Below are 23,258 nucleotides of genomic sequence, written 5' to 3' on the forward strand. Positions count from 1 at the left end.
GAAGAGGTCTTCATGAAGACCTCAAGGATGAAATGGCTCGGGTTGCACGGCCAGGTACCATTCAAAAACTAGTTACCCTGACCTTACAGATTTAATACCGCATGATGGAAAGGCATCAGGAAAGAAGAAGACAACAGAGATAGGGGCTGCATGGAGACCCCCTACTCCAGATGAAAGGAAGAGAAGAAGAGATCTAGGTCTCTGTATGTATTGCGGATACACGAAACATCTGCTGCGCAACTGTACAGAGGTACCCTCTAGGTAACAGGGAAACGCCTACCCCTGAGTCAACACAGGGGTGATACCTGGGAATCTAGCAGAAGGCCCTGCAACCATGCACAGGCAGTAATCTCATGGAAGACTCTGGGTTGATGGTATTCCTTTTACAACTACAATTGAACCCTGGGAAGACTGTAGAGGTATTGGCTATGCTAGACAGTGGGGCAGCCGGCAATTTCTTAGACATCACCTGGGTGCAGGAGAAAGGGTTAGCAGTTTTGAACAAGCACAGATCTATTCCACTTGAAAGGGTTGATGGAACCCCCCTTTCTTCAGGTCCCATTGTGATGGAGACAGGACCCATACAAGTACAGATGGGTAGACATCAGCAAACCATCACATTTGATGTCATCAGAGCCGCCCACTTCTCAGTCATACTGGGAATTCATTGGCTAAGGAGACATAATCTCCATATAGATTGGGCCCAGAATACTTTGAGCTTTGATTCAGACTTTTGTCAGGAACACTGTCTTCAGCATCCGTCTCAAGAAGACAGGGTGGGGCACAAGGTTGTACTCTCAACACCGGTGGTGTCTAGCATCCCTGTGCAATAGCAACAGTACTCAGAAGTATTCGAGGACAAGCTACCCAGACTTCTAACCCCCATAGACCTGAAAAATGTTCCCTGGAGCTACAAGAAGGGGCCTTAGTTTCTTTTGGCAGGATGTTCCCGCTCTCCCTTCCAGAAAGAAAGGCGCTCAAAGAGTACCTAGATGCGAATGTACAGAATTAATTAATCCAAGAGTCCAAATCTTCAGTTGGGGCGTCTTTATTCTTCATGCCTAAAAAGGAGACCTCAGAATTACACCCATGTATTGATTATCGGGGACTCAATCGGGTCACTCTACATGACCGTTATCCCATGCCTTTGATCCGGGACATCCTGGAAGCTGTGCAAGGTTTTACCGTTTTTACTAAGCTAGATCTGAGGGGGGCGTATCACCTCCTCAGAGTTCAGATAGGCGACGAATGGAAGACCGCCTTCCGAACTCCTTTAGGGTAATTCGAATACAGGGTCATGCCCTTTGGCCTGGTGAATGCCCCAGCCATTTTCCAAAGGTTTATCGACAAACTTTCTTTCTAATCTCCTGTTTCTGTCTGTGGTCGTATACCTTGACGACATCTTGGTATTCTCGTCTAGTCCCTCAGAGCATCTCATCCATGTCAAGGAAGTAGTCAGTCGCCTCCAAAAGAATCAGCTCTTCGTTAAACCAGATAAATGCCAGTTCAGTGTGGAATCGATTTCATACTTGGGATATTGTCAGTTACTAACTGGAATTCTTCAGACCCACTACCCTCCTCCGACTCCTCACCTGTTGAGCTGGAATCCGTGTTGAAGAGGACTGGCTCTCGGTACTGATATAGAGATGGAGCTGAGTACCTATTGCGATAGGAAGCCACAGTGGCCACCGGTGAGCTGTAGCCCCTGTGGCCCCTCCACCGCGACGGGTGAAAATTATGGGGAAAAAGCCATAGGCTAAAAAAAAAAACAATGCCAGTTGAGTCCTCTTTGGTAGCTGGAAGTAGCACGAAGAACAGGTGATGAATGATCCGGATACAAATACAGAGATGGTAAGTATGATGGAATAGTTGTTTCCAGCGCGAACAACTCCAGGCAGGAAGGAGCCTGGTCCTGAGAGATGGAAATAAACCACTAAACTGGAAAATGACGTTCCGCGAAGGTAGGTGCAGACAGGACGTTGGCTATACTGCAAGGTTAATTAACCAGTAAGAAAAGATAGAGGAAGAAAAAATGATCAGAGCGGTAAGAAAGGGAGAAAGTAGACAGTACAAGTCAAGGTGCGCTACTGCACTAGAGGAGAGCAGAAGGCAGAGAAGTGGCAAGCGGGAAAAGCGTAGGAGTACGCGAGAGGAAGAGAGAGAGGAGGGGCTGCGGTCCGGATACCGTAGCTGAGAAAAATACAACCAGAGAGAAAAACAACACACAGGAGCGTGTGGAAGCAAAAACTCTGATGTTGCAACATGCGGTTTGCTAGGAGAACGGGAAATAAATACTTCCCAGCCAGCCGTGTGTTAGCAACAAAAAGGAATAGACCGTCACCTCACCCGAGTGAACCACGTGATGGGACATTCAATGGCCGCTCCACCTAAAACGATGCCAATGTTTCCAGGAGCCGGCATGCATGACAGTATGTCCCTGTCTAATGCTGACTCCCGCCGGTTTACCCGGATGGTACTTATGAAATCTACTCAGCAACGTGGGAGCATGAACATGGGATGAGGATTCCCACGAATCTTCCGATCTGGGGTAACCTCTCCAACCGATCAGGTATTCCAGCCTTACTTTATGATACCTGGAATCATAAATGTGGGACACCTAATATTCCTCCTCAGAGTCTGCCAACAAATGTTTGTAATTAGGGTCAGGGCATCCATGAGAATGTGCTACGAAAGGTTTGAGTAAGGAAGAATGAAAGACAGGGTGGATTTGTTTAAGATTAGGAGGCAACTTGAGTTTAAAAGCTACCGGATTAATTTTAGAAATTATAGGAAATGGTACCAAAAACCGAGCAGATAGTTTAGACGGATGAGCCCATCTAGGGAGGAATTTGGTAGAGAGCCAAACCTTAGAACCAATCCACCAGTCAGGACCTTTTTGGCGATGTGCATTTGCCTGCCTCTTGTAAGTTTGAGCGGTTGCTTCAAGGCTGGCACTGGCAGCCGGCAGCCACTTGTGCTTCCTTGATCTTATCGAGAATAGTCTCCATGGCCGGTAAGTTGGTTTGTCTTCTTGCCACTGGGTTGATGCTTCTCGGATGCAAACCATAAGTACAATAGAAAGGAGATGCATCAATGGCTGTGTGTCTTGAGTTATTGTACGCAAATTCCGCTGTGGGAAGCAAAGGCACCCAGTTGTCTTGTTGTTGGTTGCAATAGCAGCGAAGATACTGCTCCAGGGTGGCATTCACTCGCTCAGTCTGTCCATTGGATTGCAGATGAAATCCTGAAGAGAGAGCGCTTTCTATTCCTAGCTGTTGGCATATCTCCTTCGAGAATCAGGAAGTATATTGCGTTCCCCTATCTGAGATTATCTTATCCGGTAACCCGTGGAGGCAGAAAACACCTCGGAGGAAGACCCTGGCCATTTCTTCTGCTGACGGTATCTTAGGTAAATTTGAAATTTGAAATTGATTGAATATACATATAGCACAAAGCTTTGTATAACATTTGATTTAAAAAAAAAAAACACATGCTCATTACAATTAACCAATAAATAGTACAAATGATTGCTGACAGCTTGGGATACATTGCATCGTTTTACCGCTAATCTCAGTGTAAACATTTAAAAATCTCAACAATGTGCATATAAAATCTAACAATAGAATAGATCAAATTAATGTCATTGCCTTGTAGAAATTCATACCATAATCGAGGAAAATCAGATATGCTGACAGCATTGGTGTATGATTTAAAATATTGCAGACGGAGACAGTTTAAGCTTTCACATGTAATTAATAGGTGAAACAGTGATTCTTCTAGTAAATTGCCACATAATCTACAATATGTATGGTGTATTCCATTTTATTCAAGCAACTTTTAGGTGATAATGCCACAGTTGTATTGAATTTCAACAAAAGATAGACCCGAAATATATTAGGGCTTGGATATGCCAATATATATCTCAGAGTGTCTTAGGTAAAGGGGAAAAATGTGCCATCTTGGTATATGAGTCTATGGTTACCATTATACAAGTGCAGGAATTAGCTGAGGGTAACTCAACAATGAAATCTGTGGTGATAATACCCCAAGGACGAGTCGGAATAGGGGCTTGTTCCAAAAGTCCCATGGGTTTACCGGAGTGATATTTGCTTTTAGCACATGTCGGACATTCTTTGACATAGGCGTTTACTTCCTGCCTGAATGTTGGCCAAAAATAGGAACGTTGGATTAGATCCATAGTACCAGCCACTCCCCGATGGCCTGAAGCGGGATGATCATGACACCAATGTAACACCTGCTTCTGAAGTTTACCTGCAGGTATATAGAGAAGGTCGTCCTTAAACAAGAGTTTGTCTCCTTCAGTCATCCCTTTGGGCACAGATTGTTGCTCCTCTCGTTCCTAGGTTCTAGCTAATCTGACTTGCTGGAGAAAGGAGTTCACAGATGCAATAAGAAGCATGGTGGGAAACATGCGCTCTGGATTAGCTGCAGGTGCGTCTTCTGCGGCTATTTTTCAGGATAATGCGTCCGCTAGCATATTCAGACTCCCAGGATAGTAGGTAACTGAAAAATCATATTGGGCAAAAAAATGTGCCCATCTGGCCTGGCGAGAATTTATGTACTCCATTGTTTCCAGTACTTTTAAATTGCGATGGTCAGTGCGAATGACAAACGGTTGGACTCCTCCCTGAAGAAGATGTCGCCATTCTTCACATGCTTACTTCATCGCGAGCAGCTCTTTTTTCAATATGGAATAATTCCTTTGACTGGAATTCAATGTCTTGGAGAGATATGCAATTGGATGTTCAAGCCCATCTTCCTCCTGCAGGAGTACGGCTCCAATGGCCGCTGCTGAGGCGTCAGTTTCGAGAATAAACTGTTTGGATTGATTGGGTTGTTTGAGGATAGGGGCTGAGCAGAATAATGTTTTGAGATGCTGGAAACTGTTTTCGGTCTCTCTTCTGTCCATTTGAAGGACCTGAACTCTTCTTTAGGAGGGTGGTGATGGAGAGAACTTCTTCAGAAAAGTTGGGAATAAATCTGCGGTAAAAGTTCACTAGTCTGAGGAACCTTTGAATTTCTTTCACAGATTTGGGGGATGGCCAGTCTAGGATAGCGGTGGTCTTCTTCTTGTCCATGGCAATACCTTCCTTAGAGAGGACAAAACCTAGATACTGTATGGAAGTAGCTCCGAAAACAAATTTTTCCAACTTTGCTAGCAAATTATTCCTTTGAAGGTGTCTGGGTTCCTCCTGGACGTGTTGTGTATGTTCAGTTGGATCCTTTGAGAATATTAGGATATCATCAAGATATATGATGACTGTTATGAACATTAAATCGGAAAATACTCAATCCATAAACCTCTGGAAAATTGCCGGGGCATTGACCAATCCAAAGGGCATAACTCTTCATCCATAGAGGCCGAATGCAGTGCGGAACGCCGTCTTCTATTTGTCTCCTTTGCGAATGCGAAGCAAATGGTAGTCACTGCTAAAATCCAGCTTAGTGAATATTTTAGCTCCCTGCACCGCCTCCAAAATATGTGTAATGAGTGGCATTGGGTACTGCTCTCGAATGGTAACCCGGTTGAGGCCCCGGTAGTCTATGCACGGTCTCAATTCTGTAGAGTCTCGTTTGGGAATAAAGAACAGAGAAACTCCGGTGGGAGACTTGGATGGCTGGACCAGACCATTTTGTAGATTGTAGTCTAAGTAGGTACTGAGTGCTTTCTTTTCTGTTAGGGATAAAGAGAACTTTCGCCCAAAGGGCACCAAAGCATCAGGAATTATACCTATCACACTCCTCAGGTCTATGTGGAGGGAGTTCCAGAGGTTCTTGATCTGCAAAGACTTGTTCAAATTGGGCATACTCCGAGGGTAAGGCATGAATCCCCACAGTTGTGCTGGGGTCAAAGTTAGCAGCCTGTACCTTGGTGATACTGGGTTGGGATAGACAATTTTCCTTGCAATATCCAGAAACAAAGGGCAGCTGGTTCCGAGACCAGTCGATGTGAGGATTATGCTTGCGGAGCCAGGTAATAACAAGTATAATCGGGAAATGGGCAGCGCGAATAATGTCAAATGTGATAGACTCTGTATGTTGAAAAATCTTGATGTGCAAATCTTCGGTCCTATGTGTGATGGGCCCAGAGGTCAAGGGAGCTCCATCAACACCTTCCACCTTCTGATCTTCGAGCCTTTCCACCCTAGAAATGCCCTTCTGTGTGGCCCAGTGTGTATCCACAAAATTACCCGGTGCTCCACAGTCCAATAATGCCAATGCTTCGATCCAATCTAGTTTGCCTTTAACATGTACTGTGATTACCATTAGCCGGGAATCTTCTGTTTCTGTCTGATTGAGTGGTGAGATGGACATAGAGACATAGGGACTGGTGTTAGTTGTAGCCCCTCGGATGCTTGTCCCTTTTAGCTCTGAGGGCTGTCATTTCCTGACCGGCAAGACGTAAGATCTTCACAGTTTTGAATAGAATGTTTATCTGAGGCACAATAGGCGCACAAACCCCTTTCTCTGCAGCGGCGTCTTTCCTCAGCAGAGAGCAGTCCTCTAGCTGTTCCGATCTGCATCGGTTCTTCCCTCTGCCCCTGTGAGGAGGATGTTGGAGAGTAGGGTATGGGTCCACCCAGGGAAGATCTGCCTCTGAATCTTCTGCGTTCGATTCTTCCCTCTGCTATGCAGTGTTCGATTTGGAGTACCGAAGACAATAAATCCGCAAAAGAGGATGGTCTAGAGGTTCTTACCAATTCTTCTTTGATTTCTTCTTTCAGACCTTGCCGACAAATGGCATATTGGGCTTGTTCCGGCCACCGCGCATGAGCGGCCAAGGTCTTAAAGGTTGAAATATAGGACAACACATCCATTGCTCCCTGATGTGCGTCTAACAAATCCTCACAAGCAGAGAACGAGATCTCTGATCTTTCAAAAGTTTGACGAATGAGAGCTCGGAACCCCTTATAGTCTTGTAAAACGGGATCTTCACCAGTGACCACGGGAGTCGCACAGGCTAAGGCATTCCCCGTCATATTGGAGATGAGAAAACCCACTTTGGCTTGGTTGAAGGCATACAAGTGGGCCTGTAAGTAAAGTATACCGTACAAGCGTCCAGGAATTCTCTCACTTTCTTAGAGATTCCATCAAATGTACCCGATGATAGAGGCATCGGGGGTAATTCAGGTGCAGACTGAGCCTCTCGAAGAGTGATCATTTGTTTAAGTACTAGATTTTCTGCCTTGATGGTTTGAACTTCTTGTGACATCTACTGGAGGGCCTGATTTTCAGTCTTAAAAGTCTGTACCTCCTGAGAAAGCGTATGTACTGCTCCCAGAAGTTCTTGTACCTGTTCTGGGGTCGCCATGTATTGTGGGAATTGCAATCTGTCAGTTGCTAACTGGAATTCTTCAGCCCACTACCCTCCTCCGACTCCTCACCTGTTGAGCTGGAATCCGTGTTGAAGAGGACTGGCTTTCGGTACTGATGTGGAGATGGAGCTGAGTACCTATCGCGATAGGAAGCCACAGTGGCCACCGGTGAGCTGTAGCCCCTGTGGCCCCTCCACCATGACAGGTGAAAATTATGGGGAAGAAGCTGTAGGCGAAAAAAAAAACAATGCCAGTTGAGTACGCCTTGGTAGCTGGAAGTAGCACGAAGAACAGGTGATGAATGTTCCGGATACAAATACAGAGATGGTAAGTATGATGGAATCGTCGTTTCCGGAGCGAACAACTCCAGGCAGGAAGGAGCCTGGTCCAGAGAGATGGAAGTAAACCACTAAACTGGAAAATGACGTTCTGCAAAGGTAGGTGCAGACAGGACGTTGGCTATACTGGAAGGTTAATTAACCAGTAAGAAAAGAGAGAGGAAGGAAAAATGATCCGAGCGGTAAGAAAGGGAGAAAGTAGATAATACAAGTCAAGGTGCGCTACTGCGCTAGAGGAGAGCAGAAGGCAGAGAAGTGGCAAGTGGGAAAAGCATAGGCGTACACGAGAGGAAGAGAGAGAGGAGGGGCTGCGGTCCGGAGACCATAGCAGAGAAAAATACAACCGGAGAGAAAAACGAGCACTGGAACAAAACACAGGAGCGTGCGGAAGCAAAAACTCTGACGTTGCAACGCGTGGTTTACTGGGAGAACTGGAAATAAATACCTCCCAGCCAGCCGCACGTTAGCAACAGAAAGGAAAAAAGACTAGACCGTCACCTCACCCGAGTGAACCACGTGATGGGACATTCAATGGCCGCTCCACCTAAAACGATGCAAATGTTTCCAGGAGCCGGCACGCATGACAGATATATACTTTCCAAGGACGGAATCAGAATGGACCCAAGCAAGGTGGAAGTGATATTAAGGTGGCCAGGACCAAAGAACGTGAAGGATGTCCAGAGATTTCTGGGGTTGGCCAATTTTTATCGCTGCTTTATTCCCCATTTCTCGAACATGGTTCTCCCCATCACCGCCTTGTTAAAGAAGGGGGTCAAGTTCGACATGGACCCTACGGCATTACAAGCTTTTCAGCGATTAAGGGAGTTGTTCACTACAGCCCAAGTCCTTGTGGAACCAGACCAGACCTGTCAGTTCATACTAGAAACCGACACCTCAGATGGAGCCAGCAGGGCTGCTCTCCTTCAAAGGTCTGTTGATGAACTCGAGCACCCGGTGGCCTATTATTCCAGGACTCTCACTATTAGTGAAAAAAACTACTCCGTACTGGAGAAGGAGCTGTTGGCCATCAAACAGGCTTGTGAAGAATGGAAGCACCTGCTACAAGGTTCCTTACAACCATTCATAGTGAGGACTGATCATAGCAACCTTAGGGTCCTCCAACAAACGGAATGCTCCAATTCTCGCCATGCCAGATGGGCGTATTACTTTTCTCAATACGACTTCCTTCTTACTTATCTTCTGCGCTCTCAGAACATGTTGGCCAACGCTCTTTCTAGAAGTTGGGACATAGATCCAAGCTCTCTCCAAGGAAGAGAACTGCTCTTATCAGATAAGAGTTTCATTTCCACAGTAACAGAATTTCTACAGGCGATCCAAGAAGGGATTCAATCGGAAGACAAGAGTAATTCTGACTTTCTCCTGAAAGATGGACTGTTGTATCATGACACAGCACTTTACATACCTACAACGACCTAAGGGTCCTAGTGCTAGCCTGGTGTCATGATGTTCCACTGGCAAGACACAAGGGTCTGAAGAACACTTTAGAGCTGGTAAGAAGACTGTTTTGGTGGCCCACTTTACACAAGGATTTGCAGACCTATGTGTCTGCTTGCCCGGTCTGGGCCACCAGCAAGTCCATGACTGGTAGACCGCTAGGACTATTGCAACAACCTCTGTTACCAACACAACCCTGGGAACACGTCTCAACAGACTTCATTGTAGACCTTCCGTTATCCGAAGGCTGTCGTGCCATGTTTGGCTCATTTTTCAGCCCTCTCAGGTCACCCCACTGCTCAGAGATGGCATCAGTTTTTCTCAAGGATATAGTTCGGCTTCATGGACTACCAATAACCACACTCTCGGGATCGAGGATCGCAGTTCACCTCCAGATTCTGGTCCACACTTTGTTTACAGCTAGGAATCCAGAGGGCTCTTTCATCGGGATTCCACGCCCAGAGTAATGGGCACACCGAGCGGTTAAATGCCACAATAGAGCAATACCTCAGATGCTTCTGTAATCGTGAACAGGACAACTGGTCCTCATTGCTGCCTTTAGCTGAATTCTCCTATAAAAACTCTCACCACACAACGATTAATATGAGCCCTTTCCATTGTACCTATGGCAATCACACTCAACATTTGCCTTGGATTGGACATTCCAGCTCCAATTCACCCACAGTAGACAGTCTTCTGGACACTCTGAAGGGAACCCATAAGGATGCTTTGAGATTTTTGGAAACAAGCAGACAACGGTATAAGGATGGGGCCGACCGCAAGAGACAAGCTAATCCAGAGTGGTCTCCTGGATCTCAAGTTTGGCTGGCTACCAAGTACCTTCCCCGATGGATACACCTGGGGAAGTTTGCCCCTAAATTCATTGCTCCCTACCCCATTCTGGAACGCATAAATCATGTGGCATATCGACTCCCAAAAAAGATGAAGAGAGTACACCCAGTCTTCCAGTCTTCGCTCTTAAAACCTTTTGTGTCTGACCCATTTTTAAGGAAGAAACAACAGCATAAGATCATAGCTGACTCTGAACCCGAAGAGTACAAAGTTTCGCACATTGTGGACTCGAGATACAGAAGGGGCACTTTACAATATTTGGTACACTGGAAGGGATACTCTGGGCCTCATCAAGACTTTGGCGGTAATGCGGCGGATTATCCACCAGACGTAATTAGCGCTAATGCCAAGGCCCCCGGCGGATAATCCACCAGATCACGAGTTATCGTGCACGCGCCCCGGTCCATGGCGTTAGCGCGAATAGCGCAAACCTTTAAATCCGGCGCACCGTGCGCTACTGCCATGTCGCGCTCATAGCGTGTGCTTTTAGCGCGCGGGAAACACGTCACCGCAGGAACGGGAAATAAAGCGGCGGCCGTCTTGGAAATCACAATCCGTCAGATATCACAGCCCCTGTAAGCCACCCATGCGATCCAAGCCCAAAACATTCCTCAGGAGCGCACTAGAGGCAAGTCCGCCCTGGACAGGGTGAGAAAGCCCAAATTCAGTGACCAGGAGCTAGCAGTACTGGTCGAGGAGGCTGAGACACACCACGAGGAGCTGCAGCAGCGCAAAACAAGTGGTCAGCGCAGAGCCCAAATATGGCGAACCATCACCAAAGGGTCAGTGCTGTGGGGCGCGTGCCCCGGGATGGGGAGGATTGACGCAAGTGCCTGAACGACTTGCGCGTGCGAGTCATGGCATCCTGTCACAGCACAGGAGTGCAAGCAGGGCCACTGGAGGAGGCCCACCCCCACCCAAACTCACACCTTGGGAGGAGAAAATGACAGCCCTGATAGATGTTGGCACCATCGAGGGCATTGGTGGAGCAGAGGCAGGCACTGGCATCGACCCAACGGCAGGTGAGTCCCATCCCCAAATACATGCAGCTGAAAGTACCACACATTCAGACCCTGAGTGAATGAATGTGAAGACATGTGTCTGAGGTACTGTATACATCCATAAGTGAGGCCTACATCCATAGAACGGTAGTGCTGCCTAGACGACCCTGTACTTGCAGTGCATGAATGACAGGGGCAGGTGATAGACTTCCATAGCCATAGGACAGCTACGTAGAGTTGGAGTGTGCATGAATACACCCCCAAAACCCAGAGTGCACCCCAACCACGCATGCAATCTTGTCACTCCGACATTCCCATGCAGTGTACCTCCATACACATTCACAACAAGCACCACATGGCGACTGAACAGAATGCAAGTAGAATGCGTGATTCTTACTGTCTTCAATCACACTTGTTGGCATGACCTGCAACACACAAATATATGTAGCATTGAACTCAAACCACACCCTATGTACCCCACAGGCACACGTCGATCCCAACGGGACAAAGATGATGGGGATGAGGCCACACCAACACAGCGCCCACGGCAGAGTGCCTCCACCAGCACCAGCACCCCACAAAGAGGCCGCACCGAAGGGAGACAACCCAGGCCAACACCCACTTCACCCAAACGCAGCCCCACCAGACAGCAGCAGCAGCCACATGGCCACAGGGAGGCGACCGCCAGCTCGCCACAAGCCACCAGTCACAGCCTCGATGCTGAGGGAGAGAGGTCTGCATCGGAGCCCGACGTGGGAGCAACACCTCCACGTGGCCATCATGCCGTAGGACAACACTCTCCCGGAAGCAGTGAGGCTGAAGGGATGATCACACCCCAGGGAAGCCCAAGCCCAGGCACACAGCATGCAGGAAGTCGACATGTGCCTGTGCGTCGTGTCCGCACACCGCAGCCGGACGTGGACACACCATCATATGGGAGCCCAGAAGACCAGCACTTTGAACCAGGCAGCCCAGTCCAGGCTGGTGCCATGTCACCATACAGCGCCCCCCCCAACAGCACACAAGTCGCAGGCCACCACGTGACACACGAGGGGAGCCCTTCGTCACTGGGGCAGCAGTGATGGGCCGACTCGCCATCATTGAGGCCAAACAGGCCAGGGTGGAATCGATGGCCAAGGTGCAGATCCGGCACATCAAGGCTGTCAGTGCATCAATAAGGCATGGGTGCAAGTACATAACACAGGACAATGCGTGTACACGCCGAGTCGTCGAACAATGTACCGCTGCCCTGACAGGCTTCGGCCAACGAGTGAGGGAGTTGACGGAGCAAGTCTCAGCACTTGCTGAACAGACACAGGAGGGAAACAACCTCATGCGACAGCACATGAGGGCCAACGCTTCAGTCCCTTCGACATCGACCACACCCACGGAGGGTTCCCTAGAGCTATCTCCTAGGCGCCGGCCTATGCGCCACCTAAGGGCACGCACACCAGAGGAGCCCGGAAAAGGTAAGCGCCGCGACCATCCTAGTGGTGCATGGCATCGTTGTTGGTGCCCTGATGAGACACATGTGCCTATCTGCACAGTTGGGGGTAGTTTACTGGGGGGAGGGGGGTTAGTGTGCTGGGTGTTTACTGGGGGGAGGGGGTTAGTGTGCTGGGTGTTTACTGGGGGAGGGGGGTTAGTGTGCTGGGTGTTTACTTTGGGGAGGGGGGTTAGTGTGCTGGGTGTTTACTGGGGTGGAGGGGGGTTAATGTGCTGGGTGTTCACTGGTGGGAGGGGGGTTTGTTGGATGGTAAATAAATCACGTTAAAAAATTCACAATGCATGGACAGTAGTGATTGTTACTGATGCAATTCAATGTGGAAGTGACATATTTCAAATGTACCCATTACCCATTTCTAAAAGAATCCATCAATCAATCCCTGTCTGGCCAACCTCCCCTCCCTCAGCCCAATCCTCTGTGCATGTGCAACACCTTCTGGCACTTCATTGCCCTCATTCCCATCCTCAGGTGGCTGCACATGAGCATCAGGGGGCAGTGTCACATTTCTGCGACAGCAGATGTTGTGCAGCATGGCACATGTCAGTACAATTTTGCCAACTTTTTCTGGTGCATACATCAATGCCCCTCCCGTGCAGTCGAGGCACCGGAAGCGTGCCTTCAGCAGTCCAAATGCCCTCTCCACACAGATCCGAGTGCGGGCATGGGCAAGGTTGTATGCCCACTCCGCCGCCATGTGTGGGTGACACACAGGGGTCATGAGCCATGTGTACTGGGGATATCCAGAATCACCTGCAGATGACAGAAAGCCGGTATGAGGACAAGGTAAGTCCAGTGGGTGTACAGAGCTCTGTAATCAGTGTCATTTTGCCATTTTTAGCATTTGGCCTATAACATTGTGGAGTGTGTTGTCCTACAGGCACGATTGAATGAACGGGGTACTCTCCACTTGGTACGCCTATGTTTCTGTATGTAACAGTACTCATTCACTTGTCGCAGGATAAGGGGGCCCTTCCATCTACTTCTGCATGACAGAAGTGGCTGCCTCATGTGTCATTGCAAATCCATTTGGCTAATGTTGCATTTGCTGGTCGCCACTATTCTGTACTGTTCTCCATGCATTTCCCTGGCCATTTGGGGGACAGTGTTTGTGGGATGTACATTGTCATTACTCGGCCTACTTATGTGTGGTGCATTTGTGGATGTGCCAGCTTATGGTTTGGAATTCCATTACTGTAGGGTGGGCAGGGTGGGATTTCTGTACTGTGTCAGTGTTGGGAGCCATGGTGCCACTCACACAGGAGGCTTAATTGTGGTGGGGCTTCCATATGCCACGGTGCTGCCACATGTCTTACATCCTGCATGGGTGTGTTCTGCTGTGTTGGACATGTCCAAGGTTTATCGTGCAAGGTGCTTGGATGTGAATGCTGCAGTAATGCTGCTGCCTATTGGGAATAATGGATTCTGTGACAGGCACCATCTGTTGTGGATTGACATGCTTTATGGTATACATTTGTACTCACCCAGTAGCCATGTGTTTTAGCCTTGATGCCTTTCCATGTACGCCGGCAGGGTACTGTTGCGCAGGACCATGGAGTTGTGGGTGGACCCTGGGTAGCGGGCACAGCAGTGGCTGAAGGTGAGGTCAGGGCCACATGTCATCTGCATGTTGAGGGGATGGTACTGTTTCCGGTTTCTGTAGGCAGCCTCATGTGCCTGGGGTGGTACGAGTGCCACATGAGTGCAGTCCAGGGCTGATATTACATTCAGGACTTGGGCAATGGCATATAATTGACCCTTCAGCTGGTGCACCTGTGCCTGTGTGGCTGCCAATGCAATGTGTTCGTTCACATGATTCAACAGTGCATCAAGCACCTGTCCCAGCATGGCACTGAATGTGGACTGGGCCATTCCATGCATCATGGCAACGGTATGTTGGTAGCTGCCAGTCCCCAGAAATTGAAGCAAAGACACAAGCTTCACTAGGGGAGGTACTGCCGTGCTGGTGGCTATGCGGCTGCCAATGTCACCCTGGATTGTGTCCAGCAACTGGGTGATGGTTGCCCTGTCCAGCCGATATTCTGTCACCAACTGACCATCAGTCAGGGTCCAGGGTGTTGGCCTGACCCTGGGGATGGCTGGCCGCCTTGCTGGTGCTGCTCTCCTCCTCCTTCTCCTCATCCCCAGTGCCCCCTGCACTCCCAGGGCCCTGGCCTGGTTAGCTGGCCTCTGTAGCTCCAGGCGCAGCAGGTGGAAGTCAACATCAAGGCTCCCGGCTCCAAATGGCAGCATGGTGTTGGGGAGGGTGTGTTGTGCATGGGTGGCTCCTTTCTAGTCCTCTGATTTGCAGTGGTTCCACCTGGGCCCTTGTTGCTGTCTCCTCCCTGCTCCTGCTGGTTTAATGGTGTTGGGGAGGGTGTGTTGTGCATGGGTGGCTCCTTTGTAGGCCTCTGATTTGCAGTGGTTCCACCTGGGCCCTTATTGCTGTCTCCTCCCTGCTCCTGCTGGTGTAATGGTGTTGGGGAGGGTGTGTTGTGCATGGGTGGCTCCTTTGTAGGCCTCTGATTTGCAGTGGTTCCACCTGGGCCCTTATTGCTGTCCCCTCCCTGCTCCTGCTGGTGTAATGGTGTTGGGGATAGTGTGTTGTGCATGGGTGGCTCCTTTGTAGGCCTCTGATTTGCAGTGGTTCCACCTGGGCCCTTGTTGCTGTCTCCTCCCTGCTCCTGCTGGTGTAATGGTGTTGGGGAGGGTGTGTTGTGCATGGGTGGCTCCTTTGTAGGCCTCTAATTTGCAGCGGTTCCACCTGGGCCCTTATTGCTGTGGCCTGTGTTCTGTTAGCTTTTTGCTGGAGGTATTTCCGGCGGATTGTCTGCCGCTTTTCTGGCGCTAATAGCGCCTTCGCCGGACTCGTGATTGCTGATGTTTTAGCGCGAATGGTTCCTGCCGCTGTTATGGCCGGTGCTTGTACAGATGGCTGTACTTGCGCTGGCTGTAATGGCGCCGGCGGTATTTGGACTCGTGATCCGACGGACCCTTAAAATCGGCGCTAATAGCGTTACCGCTGAATTTAAGGGTTACCGCCGAAGTCGTGATGAGGCCCTTTGTGTCTGAACGTACATGGGAGCCTAAGAGTCACATTCAAGCACCCCTACTCTTGCAACGGTTTCATAGAAGTCATCCGAGCAAACTTGGAGGTACCCAGAAGGGAAGGAGGCATACTGTCATGCGGCAGCCCTGGAAGATGTGGCACACATGGAGAATGCATTGTATCACACATTCCAAATCAGGTTTTGGGAACAGCTATCCGATAAACACTGTACGCAGTCTACTCCTCTCCCAACACGGCTGCCGCGTTGCAGGGTTGCTATAGCAAAACGCTGCAGCCACGGCTCAGTACTTTATATCGTACTTCCGGGTACCCGCTACAGCTCTCATAGCTGTTCTCTCCTGCTCCTGAGCGTCTGTGTGTTTTCAAACTATTCCCCTGTTGTTCCTGCCTTTCCTTTGTGTTACTAGTCTTGGGTCTCCACCTTCAGCCACTTGTTCGTGAGACTTCCATTTCACCCGAATCCCGCGTTGGCTGGTACCCGCTCTACAAGGTATGCTCTCTCTCTTTACTTTCATCGGCTCTTCCGCTAACCTCTCCTTGCTGTATTTTCTCTACAGAAAGGTGTTCTTTTCATCATCCGTGACTGTTCTTACCTTTCTGGTGTTTCTGCACTTTCTGCAGCCGTTCTGGCATTTCTTTTCAATATATCCTTAATTTCCAGTCTATTACCTGATATTCTCCTTGCTCAGTCTGCATCCCTACGGTCTGCCCAAGCCCTTGAATCTGCTGCCCAGCCTCCACTGTTAGAACTCATCTGTCTCAAACTGTCAGAATCGTCCTGCCTCCACAATCAGAACAATTTGCTGTACCAAGAGGATCAACATTCGTGAATCACCGGACACTTAACAGCAGGGTTTTTTGGGGCTAAGAGCTTTTTCCCTGCTCCGGAGGCTGGCTCCCTGGGGGACCCCTTTGGCCAGGAGTTGTCCCCCTGGCAAGGTGACCTCCGGTGGATCTCATGCTTATTTGCGCGAAAAGAAGGTCAAGACACAGAAGCGCCAAGGAGAAAAGAAGTTCAGAAGAGAGGAGATAACGGAGACCACGACCAAATCGTCGGAAGAAAGTGGTGAGGAGGCGTCACACAAGAGTTCCCCAGTATTGGCCAGGTGTGATATATATCTATTGTTGGCTTCCTTTACGAACTGATTTGTGTGACATTTAACCATACAGTTGATGCACTTTAAAGAGATTGAATAGTGATTGTGGTACCACGTAGAACTGTATATTTGCCATTATAGATTATCCGAGTACAAAGTGAGTTATTGTGATATTGTATATAATCGTGAACCTTAGTTATATAAAGACTGTGTCTTAAATAATACAGTGTGCGGACATTCCTTTGTGGGTGCTTGGGGACTACACTGTACTTAAGAACCAGCCCGCATCACCTCCTGAGAAGCTAGGCCCTGATTGCTCATCCATTGCTACCAACAATAGAGAATCTTGGCTGGGGTCCTCTGTGCCTCTCCTCTACCATATAGAGAGCAGGAGTACAGACTGCTCCCTCCTCCCCCCTCCAGTCTTTGCACTGGTGGCATGGTGGGATGCTTATGGTTTTAAGAATCAGTGTATAAACGTGACACTTACAAAATATCTGCACTTTGTTAAATTGAGGTTTTGTTGTGTACGCGATAACTGCATTACAAGCAATGGAATCTATTGCGAATGGTAAATTGACTCGGATGAGCTTAGAGGCTCTCCAGAGTGCTTGTGAAGCCAGGGAGTTAGACTTTGTGGATAAGTCTAAGGCTGAGCTCATAGCTGCCCTGGTGGACTACCAGACAGATTGTGAATCTCTTGAAGGGGGGGATGCAACCAATAAGGACTCTGCCCCTGGGTTTGTTACTAAATCTGTTTCTGGGAATGCCACCATTCCTGCTGCCTCTGTTCCGACCTCCAGCAATTCCTTGGAACTTGAGTTATTAAGGATGAAATTGGCCTTTGAATGCCGCAAGTTTGAAATAGATGTTGAGCTTAAGGAAGAGGAGTTGGCACAAGTGGAACTCAAGAAAGGGATCTTTAACTCCAAGACAAGGGGCCTCATTATGAGTTTGGAGGGAGCCATGCCGCTTTTAGCGGCATGGGTACCCCCAAACCGGGTACCGGGTCCGGGTTCCAGGAATAGGGAATTACCGGGCCATTCCGACCTTGAAGGGCTCAGTAATTCCCTTTCCCGGGACCCGGTACATCCCCATTCCCATTTCAGCCCCCATAGGGCTCAATGGGAATGGGGAGGATGGTAACACGGGGCCCGTTAATGACGGCCCTGTTGTTAGCATCCTGGTCTGCTAGGTCTGACCAGACTTCCTCAGCGGGAGCCGCTGCAGACCTCGTAATAGGGTGGCCCGGAATGAACGGTGCCGGTCCCTTACCGCACTGTTCATTCCGTGGCCGCCTTCCTCGTAATGAATCCCAAGGACACTGAATGTCAGCAAATCCAGTTAGAGAAAGCTCCAGTGGAGACTTCAGCGAAACCAGTTAAGAGTATCAGGTCCCCAGCCACCATGTTTATGAAAGATTTGGTTGGTATGTATGTGGAGGGTTCTGATATCCTCCAATGGATTGAAGTGTTTGAAATGGCTTGGGCAATTCATGATGTTGATAAGAGAAATTTAGTTAAGTGTTTGTTAAGCAGAGTGCCTCAGACTGGATATGACTGTATTCTGAAACTGAGTGTGGAAGAAAGGGGTCAGTATGAGTGCATGAAGTCTGCTTTAATTGCCAAGTTTGGCAAGACACCTACCCAATACCTTAAAAGGTTCAGGGATTTTAAGAAAAGAGAGAATGTGTCTTAGGTTGACTGGGTGAGTGCTGCGCACATGAACATGATGGGGTGGATTGACGGATACAAGGTGAAACCTTTTGTTGAATTGTCCCAAATTTAGTTTTTGAGCATTTTTCTGAAGCCTGTTCACCAGAGCTGCGTCAGTATATTGCTGACCAGAACATTTTGGATCCCTTTAAGCTGGCTAGGTTGGTTAATAAGTGGGTCTCCCACCGGGTGTCCCCTAAGGACTCCAGTTGGAATGACAAGGATAAAGAAAAGGGAACCTCTCAGAAAGCTGAGGAGTCCCAAAAGCAATTACAGTCGGGTAAACCAAAACCTTCCTCTCCTAAGACCCAAAAACCCAGTGCGGATAAGTCTGTTGTGGGTGGTAGTAGTGATCCGCAAAGCAGGTTCCCAGTGGTTCCAGTCCCGTACCCCGCACTCCTGGCACTTGTTGGGATTGTGGGGCTCTGGATCACAGAAGGGGTGACCCCAAGTGTAAGGGTAAGGCACTTGGAGTCCAGGCTGTCAGCCTGACCTACCCCTACTGCGTAGCACTAAATGGATGGGTGTCCCCTACTACACTGGCAAGAAGGGGAAGCAATTCACAATAGAAAACAGTGGTCAAGCCAGCGGATATGAAACTTAGTTCACTTAAAAGGACATGGAGTCATCAATAGCATGAGAACAGGAACCCTCAGTCATCGCCGCAGATCACCCCATACAGACCACAGTAAAGACTTTACAAAGAAAGAAGAATACATTTTATTTATTTCAATCAAATTACATTAAAAAGTTATTAAATCATTTGAAATTCACACGAGGAATTAACATACTGAAATATAAAGTGCAGTGTGTAATAAAAAATGCTAGTCACAAAAGGAGGTTATGGACAATTCAATGCCTCGTGGCCAAACAGGGGAGGAATGACAATAATCCCTCAGGTGGATATTCAGTTGCCAAAATCAGCACTATCCATTGGGGAAAAAATGCAATCTCACCAACGGAAAGAGCCAAGACAACTGGGCCAAAGTGGATATAGCAATTGAATTCAGTTAATAAATGGATAAGCTCAACCCATCACATGGGCGAAAGAAAAAATGGAACAGTAATTTAGTCCTAAATAAAGCAGTCCAATAGTGTGAAAACACTACAAAAAACTCACAATCATAAAACCATGCACATAAAGTCTACCATAGGATGCTGTACGTCAACTACTGTAGTGGCATGCACAAATTCACATACAAACATATAGAAAAAATGTAATGAGCATGACACCAAAGCAAAGTAGTTTCGATGGAAGAAACATCTAACTGGATTGCAGATGATGTCCATCTTCATTAGGACGTAGCATTCTCATATGCATATTCTTGAAAGTTCGTCTATGATTTGATTTAAAGACGAATGTACAAATTGGTAAATGTTAAAAACATTAAAGATGGTGTCACATAAATAGTGATTCTACCTGAAAATAGAAGGAGAAAAGAAAACAAACATATAAACAATACTGATCGTCTGTACATGTAAAAGCGAGTGATCAGAGGTGCAACCCAAGGCAACCCCTCCCATGCCAGTCAGATCAAACATGTCAAGTAACTGAGGGGGGAGAAAATCTAATTACCATGATCTCAACCGCTGAAAAGGCAAAGGATCCGGAGGCCTGTCTAAAAAAGTCCAGGAGGATACAATCCGGCCATGCCAGCAAAAAGATCACAAGTAAATTTGGATCTGAAAATTAAAACATAATGGATTTACAAAAAACTGAAAGCTAAAAAATGGCCACATATTGGTCATTAAAATAATCTGAATTCAAAAAAGACCTAGTGAAAGAATAGGGGAACCATATACACCGAGTGAAAGAAAGGTTCAGTGGAAAACAAGTCATAATGAATAAGAAAAATGAAATGAGATTGAAGACAAAAAAGCCTAAAAATGTTAAAGGAAAAGGTAGAAAAGGAGTTTAAGAAAAACACATAATTATATAATAAGGGTATTATAAGGTCCAAAGAAAAGAATCACAGTAAAGCTAGACACAACTCCCGACCAAAAATGCCCTGTCAAGTTGTTAATGTGCCACCTTCAAGTGGCATGCCAACTAAAGTAAATGTAACTAACAATTGCTCACCTTAAAGCTAAATAGAATCCGATTTAGCCAGATTTAGCCAGCGCACAAGCACCTGTCCTTGTTTTTCAGTAACGCCTAGGAGTTAGAATTGAGTTTCTAAATCTCCATGGACTTCCAATAGGGTAATTCACAGGATGTCAACCAGTGTGAGTCATTATCTAATGAATAATAAAATAAGACAAAATGTATAAGCAAAGTGTCCAGAGTAGACATAAAGTCTACAGACAAGGTAATAACTTCACGAGATTTGGTAAGAATCACATAGGACGCAACTGGAAATTGCTACAGCAGCATCACTAATGCACCAACCCACAGGAAAAACACATGTCATCTCACAGTTAAACATATGCATGATCAGTGTGGAGACTCGCACAAAAAGGACTTGTTCCGCCCGCGAGAAAGGCTTGTGTCATTTTGCAATGGAACTGAGTCAAATCAACATGAAACCCAGCACGAGAAAGTCTCGTGAATTGCCTAGTTTTAAATCTAAACTCCAGCAGTAAAGAGGCCACCCATGCTCAGCGTCTTCTAACTCTGACAGCCTACCTGAAACAGACGTCTACAAGCGAGTGGCAAAGCAAAACTGGTCAAGTTAGTCAGGCTACCACCGTACAAATGTGGCTCTATTTAAATTAAAATGGGGGCGTGGCTAATAGGACGTAACGTGCGATCCAAAAAACGGAAACAGCACAGACGTATCAAGTCTAAACTCTAGTCTCAAGCAGTAAAGAGACCGCCCATGCTCAGCGTGTTCTGACTCTAACAGCTTACCTGAATCGGACGTCTACCAGCGTACGACAAAGCAGAGCTGGTCAGGTTAATCAGGCTGCCGCCATACGAGTGTGGCCCTATTTAAATCAAAAATGGGGGCGTGGCTAATAGGACGTAACGTGCGATCCAAAAAATTGAAACAGCACCGACGTATCAAGTCTAAAGTCACGTGCCTCAATAACGGCTAGAGGAGTAGATAACGACTAAAGACAAAAGGGCGTGGCTATGGAAACTCGCTGGATCAGCGATAGTGGCCCAAGGTATACAGCAGAAATAAAGTCACGTGTAAAAAAACACAAGTAATCCCTAAAAGGTAAGAAAAATGAATAAAATAAACAGAAAAAAAATAAGATGAAAACCAAGAATGAGACTGCTGTACCCCTTGAGTGCACCGGGCACCAAGCAAACCCAGCATATTCTATTTAGAGTAAACGGAAACATCACATAGCTAAACATCTCGCATATCCACACATATGTATATGTACACTCATATGTGTATATATGATACATATATACACATGTGTGTACCAGTGAATCACTGGTCACCGAACTATGGAAAAAGGCGAGGGTAGCAGAATCACTGGTCACCAAACGATGAAGAAAGACGAAGGTGGCAGAAAACGGTGGGAACAACGGGTGGAAATGATGGTACCTACAAATGGCCATATAGTTAAAAGGGCTGTTTATTGAATAGCGTATGCCACTCTTCTTGGGCATTCAAGCCCACTATATGGCTCAGTGTATTATATATCCACCATTGTTCTCGTATGGATAATTTGGTGGCTACGGCATAATGGTCTGGCCCCATAACCCGTTCAATGCACCACCAGCGTAAATCATCACACCCATGTTGGCATTCAATAAAATGGGCAACTAGGGGGGATGAAAGATTGTGAGTCCTTATTCTTGATTTATGCTCCGAGATCCTCAATTTAATAGGTCTAGATGTTTTCCCAATATATGTCTTATTGCATGGGCACATTACAGCATAGACCACATTTTTAGAATTGCACGTAGTGTGGTCCCTGAGCTTCCAGTCTCTGTGGTTGATGGTAATAATTTTTGTAGCTGTGGTAGAGACACTCTGACAGCAATTGCCACACGGATAATTGCCAGTAACTTTTTCCATGCCCCATATTTCAGTGATGGTTTTGGGTGCTTGAGTAGCTTGCAATCTATCAGCCTGCAATAACCAACTTTTCAAGTTCTTACCTTTTTTGAAAGTATACATAGGTTGTTCCAAATTAGGCATGTTCATTTGTAGTAAATGCCAATGTTTGGCAATTGCTTTCTTAATTTTAGCATGGTGGGTACTGTACGTAATGGCACATACCATACGTGACTGATTTTGATTCTCATGGGTGTTTTTGGTTAACAATACTTCACGGTGTTGGTAACTCGCTCTTTTGTGAGACTGTCGTAAAATGTGCGCTGGATAACCTCGCTGAGATAGTCTAGTCTCTATAATGTTCGGCTGGGACACAAAATCTTTTTTATCAGTACAATTTCTTCTGGCTCTTAAGAATTGTCCATAGGGGATACTTTCCCGTAAAGATTGCGGATGGAAACTGTCGAAATGTAAAATAGTGTTGCGATCTGTTGTTTTACGAAACAGATCAACCGTTATAACACCATCCTTAGTTTTCAGTTCAAGGTCTAGAAACGCAAAGTATGTGCTGTTGGCAGACATAGTGAACTTAAGATGATCATTCAGCGAATTAATCCAAGCAAAGAATAATTCAGAATCGCCCTTTGTTTTGTCCCACACAATAATGATGTCATCTATGTATCCTTTATAAAAAAGGATCAATGGCAAAAAAGGATTGGAGCTGTCAAAAATCGAGGCCTTCTCAAAAGCCCACATAAATAGAGTCGCATAATTGGGGGCAAACGCTGCACCCATATCAGTGCCTTTGATTTGTAGATAAAAGTTCTCTTTAAACCTAAAATAGTTCTTAGTTAAGGCAATTTCTAAGCGGTCCACAATAAATTCACTTGGAACCAATTGTGGATCATCTCTAAGGTCCAAAAAGCATTT

The sequence above is a fragment of the Ambystoma mexicanum genome, chromosome 10 (assembly GCF_040938575.1).
Source record: "Ambystoma mexicanum isolate Mex_15411 chromosome 10, UKY_AmexF1_1, whole genome shotgun sequence".
NCBI lineage: Eukaryota > Metazoa > Chordata > Amphibia > Caudata > Ambystomatidae > Ambystoma > Ambystoma mexicanum.